Source organism: Marmota marmota, unplaced genomic scaffold, assembly GCF_001458135.2.
Source record: "Marmota marmota marmota unplaced genomic scaffold, marMar, whole genome shotgun sequence".
In the NCBI taxonomy this organism is placed as follows: domain Eukaryota; kingdom Metazoa; phylum Chordata; class Mammalia; order Rodentia; family Sciuridae; genus Marmota; species Marmota marmota.
Window position 1 is genome coordinate 29,334,835 of NW_026000082.1, and position 15,886 is coordinate 29,350,720.

General features: G+C 45.7%; 1 protein-coding gene across 3 annotated transcripts in view; it reads left to right on the plus strand.

Annotated features, from left to right (window-relative positions):
- Positions 1–15,886, plus strand: part of Csmd2 (CUB and Sushi multiple domains 2) — a 546,044-nt gene that overhangs the window by 41,616 nt on the left and 488,542 nt on the right. The gene's annotated exons all lie outside the window — the stretch shown is intronic.

The window sequence follows — 15,886 nt, forward strand, 5'->3', positions numbered from 1 at the left end:
CCCACAGAGGTGGTAGGGTGTATATGTTAATATTTCAGTCTCAGCAGTTAGACTAATCTGTGTTTCAACCTTGGCTTTGCCAACTGTTATTCTGTGTGTGATCTTGGGTGAGTCATTTACCCTCAACCTCATTTGTTAAAAAGGGCCAAGAAAAATACCTACTTCTCTGGGATATTACAAGGTTTGAAAGAAATAATGCAAGTAAGGAGCTCAGTGTTGTGTGGGGCTCAAGGTGTTTGATAAATGCTACCTGGAATTCCTTCAAACTCCTGCTTACTGACCTGTGCAACCTGTGTTGAGCCCTTGAGGATATGGTGTGCAAGAGGCAGGCCATGCTCTGTGACCTCAAGGAACTCAATCTGGTGGGGAGATGGGCAGTTGTCCCACAGGATCCCCCTTCCCAGTTCTAGTTCCACTGTGGCTGATTTATCCATTTAAAACTGCTTTCAGGTGGAGCCAAACCAACTGCTTTGGCTTTGTGGGTATTCAGAAAGCTGGGTTCACATGTGTTGTGCTCTTATAAGTGCACCAGATTGTGATTTGTTCACTCATTCAACAAAGGATTACCTGATGCCTACTCTGTGCCAGGCACTGTTCTAGGTACTTGGGATGCATCAGTGAATGAAACAAACACCTTATTCTCATGAAGTGAATATTCTAGCAGGAGGAATCAAACAATAAACACACTATGTAAGTAAATTACATAGTGTACTATAGGGTAGGACATGCTATCAAAGAAATAGAACAGAGCAGTTAAGGAGGATTGGAGGTGCCAGAGATGGGAATAAGGATGGGTTAATGCTTTACAAGGGGATCATCAGATGGATGGACCTGGTACAGAAGGCTATGCTGGGCAGACCTGATGGAAGAGAGTTTGCCTTATCTGGAGGAAAGATCTTTGTGAGAAGAAAGGAAAACAGGTACAACGTCCTTGAGGAGAGAGCATGGCCCATGTGCTAGAGGAGCAGGAAGGAGGTAAATGTGGCTGGAGAGGAGTTAGCAAGGGAGGGAGGCGTGGGAGAGCAGAGCCTGTGTCCGTGCTGCGGTGCCTCGCATGTATGGAAGCCCAGAGAATGTCCATTGAGTGCAGAATCTTTGCTGGCATCTAGGCTGGTCTGCGCTGAGCCAGGCTGGGTCTGACCATACCGCTAATTAGCTTGAGCTTCCCTTTTGATAGGAACAATTTCCATATCATCAACAGCTCATATAAAATTCATATGTGCAGTTGGGGGCATGGAAACACAAAGTCCTTTCCTTTGCACGTTAAAAAGAGCAGTACATCTGCCGAATGTCACGTTCCTCACGACTAAAACACTCAGGGTCACTCCAGGTGAACTNTTTTTTTTTTTTCCTGTCATTCATGCATTTGATAAAAAACAGTGCTGTCTCCCAGTCCTTTTGGGATAGTGTTGTACAACAGAAGACTTTCAACCGTGGTACTATGACTTCTTTTTCCTGTATTTCTCATAAAGGTTTTTGGACCACATATTATTAAGTCAGTGTCTCTGTGGGATAATGAGGTCTTCAGCTTCTTATTCTGCCACCTTGCTGACGTCATTCCCTGTCTCCTTTGGAATGGAGCCTCTTCCAGGCACCTTCCCCCACAGTCCCTCAGTCAGGCCACTAGACTGTAAGAGTTACTCTGCTACAGCCTCAGTTCCTATCATGGTGTAAATGCTCCCATTTGGGAACGTGATTTCAGCCTGGGGTGAAATGCCCATGAGCCTCTGCTGTTCCTGAAATACAAGGTGACTACAGGTTTGGGGCAATGACTGAGATTTGTAGGTATCACTCCAGGGGTGTGGTGGTTGAATGTCCCTGCAAATCTCGAGTGTATCTTAGCTATTTTTATCTCAGTGACTTCAGTCTTGAAGTGGGACAAGATATGTTAGGTAATTTAGGGCTAATAAACCTGTGTTACACTCCTTAAGTGATTAACATGCCTATGTGCAGAGTTAACAGGAATCTGACCCAAGGTTTAAAGTAATAAAGGAGACAGACACAAAATGAAGGCAGAGATGCCAAGCTTTATCCTTTTAGTGAGCCATTGGACATCTGCAGTCCTAAAAAGAGTCACTGCTTTTAGTGAAAGCAGTTTCCAATTCTCTGTGATAGTATCATTAGGAGGGAATGAGGGAAATCAGGGCCATAACACATTTCCCAGTTTAAGTTGAGCTGTCTGAGCTATGGGGTGGCTCAGCCAGGAGCAGAACTTATCTCGGAGCACTGGGGAGAAAACTGGGTCCCACAACTCCCCCATGTCCCTCTTTTTCTCTTGTGTATAAATTCCCTGCCCTTCTCCATTATACACCCACTTACCAGCTGTCTCTCAGTCATGAGCATTGAAACGGCAGCGTTAGACAGCCTTATAACAGGCCCCAGGAAGCAGCCATTGACTTGGCTTGAATTCTTTCTTCTCATAGTCTTGTGTGCTCCTCAATCCAGTGAGTTTCTTGCCAGAAATCTCCAATGTCGAGATCATCTAGATTTTAGAGGCCCCAGTTCGACTTTCCTTTTATAGATTCTCCTATTGGAAGGCCCATTCATCCACTCACCCAGTAAACACTTTTGATTTTTCCCAAGGCCACTCAGTAGATGGCCCCAGGAATTTCTGCCCCAGTCTCTCATAGTGGCTGTGTCAGTCAGATTTTCATCACTGTGACCAAAATACGTGACAAGAACAGTGTGGTGGAGGAAAAGTTTATTCTGACTCTCAGTTCCAGAGGTTTAAGTCCATGGTTGGCGGAGTCCATTACTCTGGGTGCAAGCTGAGGTAGAACATAATGGCGGCAGGATGTGGTAGAGGAGTGCTACTCCATTTGTGGCAGCCAGGAAGCAGGGAGAGGAAGAGGGAAGGAGCCATAGGAAGATGCACCCTTCTAGTGCATGCCCCAGTGATCCACCTCCTTCAACCGTGCCCCACCTGTTCACAGTTACTACCCATTCAAACCAGGATGGACCAATGAGGTTCCAGCTCTCATAATCTCATCATATCAACTCCTGACTATTCCTGAATGAACACAAGAGGTTTTGAGAGTCACCTCATGTCTGTAACAGTGGCATTAACTTGATATTCCCACAAAAAATGGTGTCTAGCCTTGGAACACCTCCATCCTCTGCAGAGTAGTCCGTTGGAAGCCCCTTGGAGCTACCTCATGGCCAGGGTGCCTGTGGACGGACCTCTGTGCTAGAGCATGAAGCTCTGGGACAGCATGGTATAGACGGGGGTCGAAGTTGATGAATTTGGGGTCATGCAGGATGCCCAAAGCCCATTGAGGGCAGAACTGGGTGCCAGAGGAGATGGCCATGGACAGGGATGTCTTTTAGGCACAAGTCTGGGTCACCAACATCAGGTCTGAACCAGATGCTCCCACACACCCAGCCTAATTGTGCATGTCTATGAGGAGGGGGCAGAATGGAGCTGTTAGGGTTTCCTCTAATAGAGATTTTAAGAGGAAATGCATTTCTCCACTACTCCTGACACAATTTTTAGATTATCTATCCACCCACTCAGATACATTTTCCCCTCAGTTCATTTTAGTTGTGTGTGTGTGTGTGTGTGTGTGTGTGAGAGAGAGAGAGAGAGAGAGAGAGAGAGAGAGAGAGAAACAGAGACACACTGAGAGACAGTTTGAAGGAATTTACTGAAATAAAGTCACTTCACTTCCAGGCCAAGATACATCATCTCTGTTTGTTTCCTGAGGGAAGGGACAGAGGGATGAGGCTATGATGGGGGCTATCATGTCTGGCCCAGAGGAGAGGCTCCTTAGCTCTGGCCAGCTCCTTTTGATCTCCATGGTGCCTGTGGTGTGTGTCCAGCCCCGCCCTCCCCCCTCTCCCTCCCCCTTGTCACCCCACAGAGGTGGTAGGGTGTATATGTTAATATTATTCCCCCCTGGGAAGTCTGGAATGTGCAGGCTTCTCTGCGTGGTGTCCTCTCTGTTGCTGTACCAACTGAGGCAACTGATGCAAGTGAATTGTTGGTGGCTTCCAGGAGCAAGACCGCTGTCCACGGTGCTGAACCGTTAATGCCTTCATTCAGGGTGATTGTTTCTCCTGGTCCCAGGTCACTGGGGATGCCTGTTCAACCTCTCCCAGGATGTTTTGCACCAGGTGGGAAATTAAAGAGTCAGACACAGCTCTCTCTCTCTCATCATAGTGGATTTATCCCCCAAGTGGCTAGCAATTGGGAAGAAACCTAGAAGTTTGAGCTGAGATGATTGACACTTGAGGAAGGGGGTACCTGAAGCAAAGTTGTTTTTACCCCTATGAGAGTACTCTAGAAAGAGGTATGGTTTACTACACTGGCCAAAATAAGCAGCTCTCTACTCGTCCCCTTCTCCATCCATCCACCCATTCATCTATCCATGAGAGTAGTGTGTTAAGAAGACAGAATTTGGCAGATGGTTGCTTGGTTGTTTCCAGTGGACAGAATATCTAGTTTTCTTGGACCCCAGTTTTCTTATCTGTAAAATGAAAAGAATAATAATGCCTATCTAATAAAACCATGAGGATGGAATGAATTGGTACATGTAAAGTGCCTATGACAGTGGCACTTGGCACAGAAAACATGTTTAATTTTCTATTTTTATTAGAATGTCAGCTTCATGAGGGCATGGTGCCCGGACAGAGTGGGTGCTCAGTACTGTTTTTTAAGTGGGTAAATGAATGAATCAAGCATTTACTAAGCCCTGTCATTCAAGCCCTAAATTTTCAGTGGCTCTGATCAGCCACTGTCCCCTGGAACAAAGCCACAGCTTAGTTATCTTCTCAGGTGGAGAAAATTCAATGATTAGTTCCTGTTTTCATTCTAAAAATCCTATACAGGAGCAGAACCATCCTGGCAAAGACAATTGTCCCCAGATATCCTGGCCCCTTCTCTTGGGGCCAATCCAAGGACGTGGCACAACTCAATGAGAGAGAGTCTCTGTCATCAGCAGAGCAGAGATACCTGTGCAGGTCCAGGATTCCCCATCAACACAGTGAACAACCCCTAGCTGGTGTTGGCTCGAGATGATGAAAAATGAGCTTCATCTGTATTGCCAGGCAAGGAAAATCATATTTGGTCCACAGTGGTGGCTTCTGTGTGCAGCATGTCCAGGAGAATCAGGGAGCCTGGAGGTAGAATTAGGAACCAGAGTGGTATGGGATTATTCCCACAGAGCAATTAGATATGGTGCAGGAGAGGCTTGCTGCACCCCCCTCCCTGCCATGGATTGTTCTGTGCCTTTGTTGCCTGTACCCCCAGCTTGAGAGAAGGAAGGAAACCTTGTTTGTTTCCATGTCCCTGAGGCACAGTGACTGTGCTAAGCTCTTTTCAGTAAATCCCAGGCTCTGACCCGCGGCACTAGGTGCAGAGTGGAACCAGGACTGTAGCTTTGGGAGTGTGTCCCCGGATGGCATGTGAAGCCCTTGCAGCCTGGCAGAGGGAGAGGCTGTGGGAATGGAGATCCTGAGCTTTGCCTTCACACAGATCTGGGTCTGAATCCCTGCTCTTCCATGGCTACCTGTTTAACCTTGATGCTGTTTTTAGACATCAAGGTGCTTTGGTGTCTTCACCCATAAAGTGATAAGGGCGGCATTGTAACAGCTATTTCAAAGGGCAGTATTAGGGAGATGATGTTGGTGAAGCCACTGGATAAATGTTAGTCTCTTTCTTAGACCTACAGAGAAGTGCCAGTTTTCCTAGGTAGTTTGTATGTGCTTCCTTTCATTCCCTTGAGGTCTAACAATGTGGTCTTCCTGAGCCCCTCACCAAGAGGAGACACACTTAGTAAGATGGGCCAGAATCATGTGTCCCCCACACTTTACAATGAACTCCCTGAGGGCATGGACCTCTCTCTCCCCAGCCCAACATATGTGCAGAGTTTGGAACTAAATGGACCTAACCCCAACTGCTGAATAAAATTTGGAAAATTGGGCTTGGATCTCTGGGGTTCTTGTTGGAATCCAGGAGTCCCTAACTTGGATAGGGAAAATTACATGTTTTCTTGAAGCTTAGCATTTCTATCAATCATGAATATAGGCAGCAAAGCACAATAGTATTAGCAGTACCTGGGAATCTGTCACTGATAAGATCATGGGGTATTACCATAGAACATTATGATTGTTACCTCCATCTCTATTGTAGCATTTATGCTTTGAGCTATAGTATTTATCAGGCCTGCTGCTGCATCTTGGTTATAATGCATTGATAAAAGAGAACCTAGATTACTTTATGATAAAATTTCAAAATATTTTGAAAGCCATATTTCAGTATAATTGGTTTCCTTTGAAATGCTGTGCACTTTGTTGTGCACATTTAAAGACATCGTTTGAAAAAGAGGTCACAGGGCTTGTCAAAGGGGGCCATGGCACAACAAACGTAGAGCAACTTCAGCCTGAAATGTGTGGAAACCGTGAGAAGTTAGGTTCCCAGGTGCATTATTCTGGAGAGAGAATTTCCAGCTTTCATTAGGAATTCCAAAATGGTTAGTTTTTTTTATCTGGAGGTGACTCCCCTCCGCCCAGAGGACATTTGACAATGTCTGGAGAGTTTTGTTTTGTTTTTTTGTTGTTGTTGTTGTTATCACATCTATGAGTTGCTATTGGCATCTGGTAGATAGAGGCCAGGGAGGCTCCTACACATCCTCTGTGTGCAGGACAGTACCCCACAGCCAAGAACCACCTCTCCTTAACTGTCAGTCGTGCTCAGGCTAGGAAAGCTGGCTAGCCTCTTAGCCATTAATGGAAATCTCTCTGCTCACTAAAGCCTACAGGGTAAAAAGTCAGTGCACAGCTTTATTAGAAACCCCTGTCTCTTTCCACACTTATTGCACACCCACGATGCATACCAGGCCATGGACGGGGCACTAGGATTACAGAGAGGTGCAGGATCGTGGAGGAGCCCCAGGTCTGCCATTCAGTGGGCTGTGTGACCTTGCAGAGTTATGTGCAAGGTGCTTCCCTTGCCCAGCTCTCCCAGGGTGGCCACTGGATTTCAGACCATGTTCTGGGCTCTGGCATCATATTTTCCTCTTATTTTGGCTTTGAGGCCTCCAAGGGAGGGTGGTTGTAAACTTAGCCCTTCTCTGGTAGTCAAGGATGGGGGCAGTGTCCCTATCACAGGGTACCTCTTTATCCTGGCAGATGGAAGGATACCTGAGTGTCCAACCCGTGACACTTGTTTATCCTGGCACATGCCTTTGTGTCTGCTGTCTGAAAGGTGTCTAGTTTATTCCTCCTAAGATAGCCACATGGCAGAGCTGTGACCAGGAGAGCTAGGTTTGGGTGTGGCAGTCAGGGGAGGCACATGGGAGACAGCTCAACAGAACACTTGAAATAGCAGCAGCAGTTTTAATTGCTTCAGGTCTCAGAAAGAAGAGGGCCACACACCTGGAGGGCTGTTTGGAAGCGGGGAGCCATCTGGGACATGCTCAACTAATGGGAAGTAGGACAAAGGGTTGAGGCATTTACTGGGGTCCAGAGCTTTATCCAAGTGTTGGAATTGGAGGGTTTAGAGCAAGAGGCATAAGTTCCAGAAGGTCACATTGTGACTAAGGAGGGTCACCATGGCATATCTACATAGCACACAAGGGGTGTGGGACGAGTTGGTGGATAAGTCAAATAGGCACTATCTAGCTGTCTTATGGGAGATGCATAGAGCGGTTATCTGGATGATCACATTAGAGAATCACAAGGAGATGGTGAACTGGAGACAGTCCAGGGTGACAAATCCCCACTTCTGGTATGAGAAAGTTAAGCCTATATTCCTCCTGGAGGCCAAGTCAATGTGAAATAGTAATTTCCTGTATGGGGGATCTGTATGGAACAGAATGTGGGCTCTACCTTTATGGAATCCACATCTCAGACACTAAACAAAGTGGTAACATGTGGTCCATGAGCCAGTGTAGACACAAGGCTCCTGAGAACACAGAGTGCGGTATGTGATGAAGGAGAGGAATACAGCTTAGGGGAGTAGCCAGAAATATCTCCTGGGGCCAGGGAAATTTAAGCTGTGACCCTCTGTGACCTAGAGGATGAGTAGAATGGATGAGAGCAGGAGATAAAGGATGCTTCATCAGAGGGAGCAGCAAGACTCAGAGTGGGCAACAGTACTGAGCTTTAGGGACCCTAGGGAGCCTCCTCCGGCTGGAGAGTTCCCTAAGGGAAGGCAGCTCACAGGGAAGGGCCAGCTCATAGCCCCATATTTAGGATTTGGGGCTTTATCCAGAGGAGCCATCGAAGGGTTTTAAGCAAGAGTGGCAAACTGTCTTTTTTTTTTTTGAAAGACACAGATGAGAGAGAACAGGTCTGGAGTTGGGTGGATGGTCACCCCTGTGGGGTCATGGGAGTGGGGGGAGAGAGAGAGAGAGAGAGAGAGAGAGAGAGAGAGAGAGAGAGAGAGTCAGAGGAGACAGATCTGCCTGGGAAATGAGGGAGGCCCTCTGAGGAGGTGCTGTGTGAACTGAATCTTGAAAGAATGAGCAAGATTCGCTAGGTAGAGGCAACGGGGAGGAGCATTCTGGGCAAAGGGCCAAACACTGTGAAGGCCTGAGAGGACCTGGGGTGTTTGCAGCTGATGAGCTATTTGGGATGACCACAGTACACAAGCTGCAGCGGGAGAGGGGCTCAGATGAGGCTGGATGCCAGCATCCCTGACGACCAGGTACTTGGTCCTCTTCTGTGGGGTCATTGTTGAGGGCCAGTGATACTGCTTGACCCCTGCCTCTCCCATCTGCAGACCAGGTGGCCCTGCCAGGAAGCACACATGCAGGTGGCCCAGAGGCCAACTGTGGTCTTGACGTGTCCAGTGGTGTTCCATGTGGCCGCTGAGCCACCTGCAGGGCAGTGACGACTTCCCCGGCACCAGCAGCTCTCCTCTGTGCTCCTTGGAGGGCAGCTTCATTAGTGGCATGGCCGTGACAGAGCCACATCTCCAGCCCAGATTGTACCCCCAAACACCGGTCTACAGCCTAATTACCTTCTGGCCATCTTTATAGGATGTCCCACTGCATCTCCAACGGAATCTATCCCAAATTGACCTTATCAGTCAATAAATATTTGCAGAACCCAATTGAATTTTCCTGCCAAACTTCTCAAAAGAGTTATCTCCTTGAAATTATCATTATTTGTAGACAACATGATTGTGTACCTAAAACGCCCACGGGGAATCAACTGAGAAATCTTGAGAATGAATAAGAGTTCAAAAACCTGGTTGGATGTGAGATGAATATATAAAAATCAATAAAAATTTCTGTATATCAGTAATAACCAGTTAGGAAAAAATGTTGGGAAAAAAATGTCATTTACTAGAGTAACAAAAACATACATAAAATATACTGGAATAACCTTAACAAGATGTGACTGGGACCTACATCAATAAAATTACAAATCTTTACTAAAAGATTAGCTGGTACTTATTGATTGCTGACAGTGCATACCAGGTACTGTTCTGGGTAGTTAGTAATTTAGCAGGCAGTATCATGTTCATTCATGCAGCCGTTCTAGAAACAAGTTTAATTTTGAAGATGTTGAAACTAGAGTTTAAAGAGTTTCAAGAAATGGCCCACATGGTATTAAGTGGCAAACCTGAAATTTGAACCTGAGGCTTTTGCTTCCAAAACCTATACTTCTAAGCTTTTCACGAAGCCACCTCTCAAGCAAGCCATAAAAATAGGGACAAATGAAGTTGGCAGGTGTTGTCTGAAAATTATACACCATTAGTTCGATTGGTTCAATCACTCACTCAAAAACTATGTACCAAGTGTCTGTTGAGGACAGGTGCTGAGCTAGGTGCTGAAGAAAAATATGTGACTAAAAATTGAGGAATCTACTGATGAAGATGTTCACAGAAGCATGGCGTGACCACTGGCGAGGGCAGTTGTGTGCATTGCGAATGATGGGGAAGGACTGGGAGGATGCTGGAAAGTTCTGAGAAGGCTTCTGGAAGAGGTGATGAGTCTCGAAGTGCTTGGAGTGAGCTGACTGCCACACAGAGAGCTGGGTGGGCCGTTGATGGGTATGCGTCCACTCGGCCCATCACTCTTCAGTGAGCAGCTACTAAGTGCCAGGTGCAGCCCTGGGGGCTGGAGGTAGAGCAGAGGACGGAACCACCGTGCTCCTGGTGTCATGGAGGGGTGCATTCTAGTGGAGGTGACAGTGCAGAAAATAACAAGAAAATACACATCAGAGGTGCTTGTGCTGTGGAGAAAACAAGCAGGGACCCGGAGCACCTGTCTGAGAGGAGAATGGCTTGGGGTTTACTCAGGGTGATCTCTGAGCGTGTGATGGACACCTGAGGGAGCAGGTCACGCAGCTCCTGTGGGAGGACCAGCAAGAGTGAGGGTCCCTAGGAGAGTGTATGGCTCAGGGAACATCTAGGAGGCAGATCAGCCAGATCACAGGGACAAAGGACAGGGGACAAGGGACACCTGTAAACTTGGGTCTTTGGGGGCCACAGCAAAGACTTTGACTTTTCTGTTTGGTGAGATGAGAATCCAACCAATCTTCGAGAAAAGACTTTCTCAGTGTAAATGAAGGGACAGTATCACCAAGAAAGAGGGAAACGAGGCTGCCTCTGAGCTGTGAACGTTGGACGTTTAATCCACGGGAGGCCCCAAACCACACAGAAAGCACACACCAGGCAGAAAACAATATTGACAACAAACACCACAGAAGACCAGAACCCCGATTCTATACAGAGTTGGCATGAACTGACAAGAAAACAGTCAAGAAAACAGTCAGATCTACAAGATCTGAGTACATGAAACGTAGAGACCTTTCTATATCAAACATAATAAAAATAAATAGCTAATACAACTACAAAACATACATGTAGCATGTATTTATTCAACAAATATTAATTCAGCATCCATGTAATGCCACAGATGCATAGAGGATTCACTTCTATTAGATGATATACGGATATGTAGTTCAATAAGACAAATCAATGCCACGATGAAAAATGACCCAAAGGTTTCATCAGTTAGTTCCCAAAGAGAGAAATTAAATTTTTTTTAACTTGAAAAATGTAGAATCTGAGCCATAAAAAAATGCTAACTAAAACATCGTGCCTTTTTTGTTCATTTTTCCAGGCAAAAACTTCTCAATAAGATAACCCACAGTGTTGGCACAATGCTTGACATAGGTGTTCCTAGACATGGCCCTTGGGAATGTAATGGGTGCATGTTTTCTAGAAAGACTTTTGGTGATCGAGAGCCAAAGACTCAGAAGTGTTCATGCCCTTTGACCCAGAAGCCTGCACTTTTGGAAAACTGTGCTAGGGAATTTGTCAAAAAAAAAAAAAAAAAAAAAGAATGAAAAACAGCCCCAAGAATCCGATTCTCTGAGGTTGTTCTTGAGCCATGGCCTTGGTCTTGGCCTCCTTAATAGCTACATCACCAGAGACTAAAGGCATGGGTGAGAGTGGGCAGGCCACATGATGCTGGGAGAGAAATGGAGGCCCCTCTCCATGCAAGTCAGCAGCAGCCCTTCCCTGCATGGGGCAGAACGTCATTGACTGGATGTGAAGGCTTTTTACTTGGAAGAAATTCATATTTCATGGACATTAAAAGGACACATGGCCATTTTGCATGGACTCATTCCATCAGCATTTCAGTCTGGAGTCTGGACACTGGGTCACACTTTCCCAACCCAGGAACATCCATTTGGATTCAGGAGACTTCCATACAGGTCAGGCTTTATGCCCCTTTGTAGTCATCCCTGACAGTGCCCGCCACAGACGTCAGCCAGCCTAACAAGGACAGAACCCCACCAGAAGGCAAAGCTGGACACAATGACCACACGAAGTGAACATTCATTCTGGGACTCTGGCCATGGAAAATCATTTTCCACTGCACTGGCCAGCATCCTGTCCCCAGACTCGCTGAGGGTCCAGGTCTTATAACAGAATATATATTAAAAAAAAATCCAGAAACAATTTAAATGTTTGACAATAGGAGAATGGTTGAGTAAATTCTAGTATAAACATACATTGGGATGTTGTGGATCCATTTGAAATGCTGTTTATGAGGGGATTCAACTCTTGGGAGAAGACTCACGTTATAATGTTTACTGAATTGTTACAAAAGGAAACCAAGAAATGACCCAAATGGCCAGCAGCAGAGGAGTGGTTGAATAAATTGAGATATACCCATGCCAGGGAATATTGCACATTTATATAAAAAAAATCAGTTAGATCTGTATCTACTGACCTGGAAGGTGTCCCCAACGTATTGTTAAGTGAGAAAGCATGCTGCAGAGAAATGCACTGAACTGCAATCTCACTTTTAAAGCAATATAATAAAAATTCTCCCAAAATGTGTCCATATGTTTGCATGAGCAAGGGCGGAGTGGGGAGGGGCTCAGGCCTGGCTGCTAACTTCAGTAACTTTAGGTAGGGCGTAAGGGAGGGAGGCTGGAGATGAATTTTTCTTTATACTCGTGTTGCATGCACCCTGTATCTGTGTGTATTACAAGTGCCTTTTGTAATTTAAGATTTAAGAATAATTTACTGTAAAAAGAGCTCCCCAAATTGTATGTGCAATATTATCTCAACAATATGAAATATGCATGGAAAATTATAGAAAAAAAAGATGAAAATATTAATAGCAGTTGCCTCTGGAAGGAAAGTGAGATTCCATTTCCTTTTTTACAGTCTTGATGTATTTTTCACATTTTCTACTGTTTTTGTTTAAAATATAATATGGCCTTGCAAGGTGTACCAGCCAATCCTGCCTCTACATCTTACAAACCTGCCTCTATCNTATATATATATTATATATATATATAATATATATATATATATATAATATATATATTATATATATATATTATATATATATATTTAACTTTTAACTCTTTACTCCATCTGGAACTTACTTTGGTCTATGGCATGAGTTGAGGAGACAACTCAATTTTTTCTGTGAACAGTAATTGAACCTGCAAATATCTTTTTATTTTCTCATGAATTTTTTTGAGGTACTGTGGATAAAACCCAGAGCCTCACAAACGCCAAGCAAGTACTCCACCACTGAGCACCACCCCAGTCCTTCTTCTGTTATTTCGAGACAGGGTCTCACCAAGTTGCCCTGGCTGGCCTTGAAATTGTGATCCTCCTGCCTCAGCCTCCTCAGTAGCTGAGATTACAGGTGTGTACCATTGTGCCCGGCCTCCTTGATTTTTAAAATATTTCCTTACATGTATTATTATGTTAAGACTATTCTTATATTACTGTTTCAGATTCTATCCGTCATTCTGGTACTACCCCCACATCATTTTCAGTGGTCATTTGTGACTCCACTTAGTATCTTATAATGTGAAACTACTAAATTTACTACCATTTTTTTAAATGCACTGTCTATAATAACCTATTTTTCCAGTTAAACGTAGGTGTCATTTTACCAAATTTCAAACAGGTCATTGGGCTTTTGATCAGAATTGTATTAAGCTTATAAATTAACTTCTCAATAATTTTCCAAGAGGTCAATATTATAAATTAACCTTTCAGTAGTTAGTCTTTCCAATCAAGATTGTATTGTCTCTCCAATTATTTAAAAATATTTAATCCTCTGCACAAAATTATTTTCATGTAGTGCCTCTACATTTCTTACTAAGTTTATTTCTATGTATATGCACTTTGTAGTTACCATAAGCAAGAACTTTAGTCTAATATTTTCTCTGTTCTCTGGCGTATAAGGTTGTTATTGATTTTTTATGTGTTTTTGCATTTGGCTACTGTACTGAAATTTCTTATTAGAGTTTTAATCACTTTATGATTGATTCTCCTGGACTCTCTAAGTATATTAATGTATCATTTGCAAGCCATCTTTTTGCTTCTTCCTTACTCATTTCTTTCTCTTGTGTCGCATGGGTTAGCTCTTCCAATAAGGCATGAAGTCCCCGGGGGGGAAGATGGCATCTCTGTCTTGTTCTTGATCCTAATCAGATGTTTCACCAAAAATACGATGTAGGGTATTGTTCAAAAATGGATGCTTTATCATGGAAAGGAAATATTCTCTTTCCTAGTTCTGAATACTTATTTTAATCAGTTACATGTCTAATTTTATTAAATGCCTCTTTAGAGTTTATTCAGAAGCCCTTAACTTTTTTTATCCTTTAATGGGATAGTTTGTATTAAGAGATTTCTTAATATTAAAGTCATTTTAGAGATTAAGTGCCCTTTGTCAGCTAATCCCTAAAGTGGCTTTAAAAAAAAAAAGTGTTGAGACAATTTATCAGCATCTCGGTAAAGAAAGTGGACGACTTTTGTTTAAATCCCACCTCTGAGTAACAGCGGCTCAGGCCCCCTTCCCTAATTTCTCTCTGCCCTAGTTCTGCATGGGTACAATGGGGACGATGTGAATAGTGCCGATCCTGGGGCTGTGGTAACTGATCAGCAGACCAGTGTAGGTCAAGGTCTTAGGAGAACGTCTAGGCAGATACTGAGTAAATGCAGGAGAGCTTTATTGAATTATTGGGAAGTTACCCTGTGCCTGCTGCTGAGCTGGAGGGTGGAGTCGCAGATGGAAGACTCACTCGTGTGGTCTCTGGTCTAACAGACTCACGGCGTGGTGAGATGGTGCTCATGAAACCATCACACGGAGGCCTGGAGACTTGCTCCTGTGCTGAGTGCGGCCAAGAAGAGGTTGTGACAGAAGATAATGGGGGCGGGGGCTTGACCTAATCAAGGAGGGACACCAAACTGAGGTCTGAAAGACCTGCCAGGAAAGAAGGAAGAGTGTTCTAGGCAGAGGGAACAGCAGGTGCACAGGGCTCGTGGTTGTGCAGTCAGAGGGCAGGTGTGCAGGGCTGTGGAGGGCAGGTGTTTGGCTGGAAAGCCGGTGGGTGTGGGGCAAGAGGTCACTAAAACTAAAATATATATATATTTTTAAAGAGGTCACTAAGGGCCAGACCATGAAGAGACCCTTGTAGACCTTCAGTGTTTTTGTCCTTATTGAAGAGCAATGAGGAGTCATGGAAGGCTTGGGGCAGATGGGTGGGGGATGCCTGATGAGATTTCTATTTTGAAATGAGGCTCTCAGTTCCAGGGTGAAGTATGAGGCGTCCAGGGCCAGAGTACGTGGGACTCACCAGATGGGAGCTATGGGAGGCCAGCAAAGAGCTTGGTGTGGGGTGGGGGAGATGAAATTGACACAGGGTGACCCACTGACCACAGGGTCATGAAGGAGAGGGAGTGGTTCACCTTCAAGGGTCTCTCTACACAAAAAGTGGAGGTACTAGTCCGTCCCCAGAGAGAGGGAGGGTCAGAAGAGCACAGAGTGGCCGGGGGTGTCAAGAGCCCGTGACTCCCAAAGGAGACCTCGGCCTTGAAGGGAGGGGCCGCCACCTGGTCTGGACTGTGTGTCATCAGGTGCACACACGGGAGGTCCTCCAGGCTAGGGAGAAAGGAGGAGAGGCCCTGACATGGAGCTGGACAAGGACAGAGAGGAGGGCAGTGGAGGGAAGCAGGAGACTGCGGGGGGTGGGAGGAAGCCCAGGCCGAGGCCGCTCACAGTGTGGTCCCCAAGCCTCTGCTCAGCACACCCCCAGGAAGCAGGAGGAAATGCAGACTCGGCCTGCCTACCTGCTGTCCATCAGCTGCTCTCCTGAGCCAGATCCAAGGGTGGGGCATGCACCCCGAGGTCACAGGTGCTCTGGCCTGGGGAGGGGTGGGAACAGCATTAGCAGCAGCAAGAGGCCAGTGAACCCGGAGGTGAAACACCACGGGGCGCACCTGTGGCCTCGCTAGGTCTGTTGGGGTGGATCCACGGGACCAGAAGGCGGAGCCGACAGGGTTGGAGGGAGTGGACAGGGTTGGATGGGAAGTGAGGACGTGGAGACTGGATGTGTCTTCTAGAACTCTGGCTGTGGAGGGGGGAGCCGAGGCCGGGGAGGCCTGGAGGGG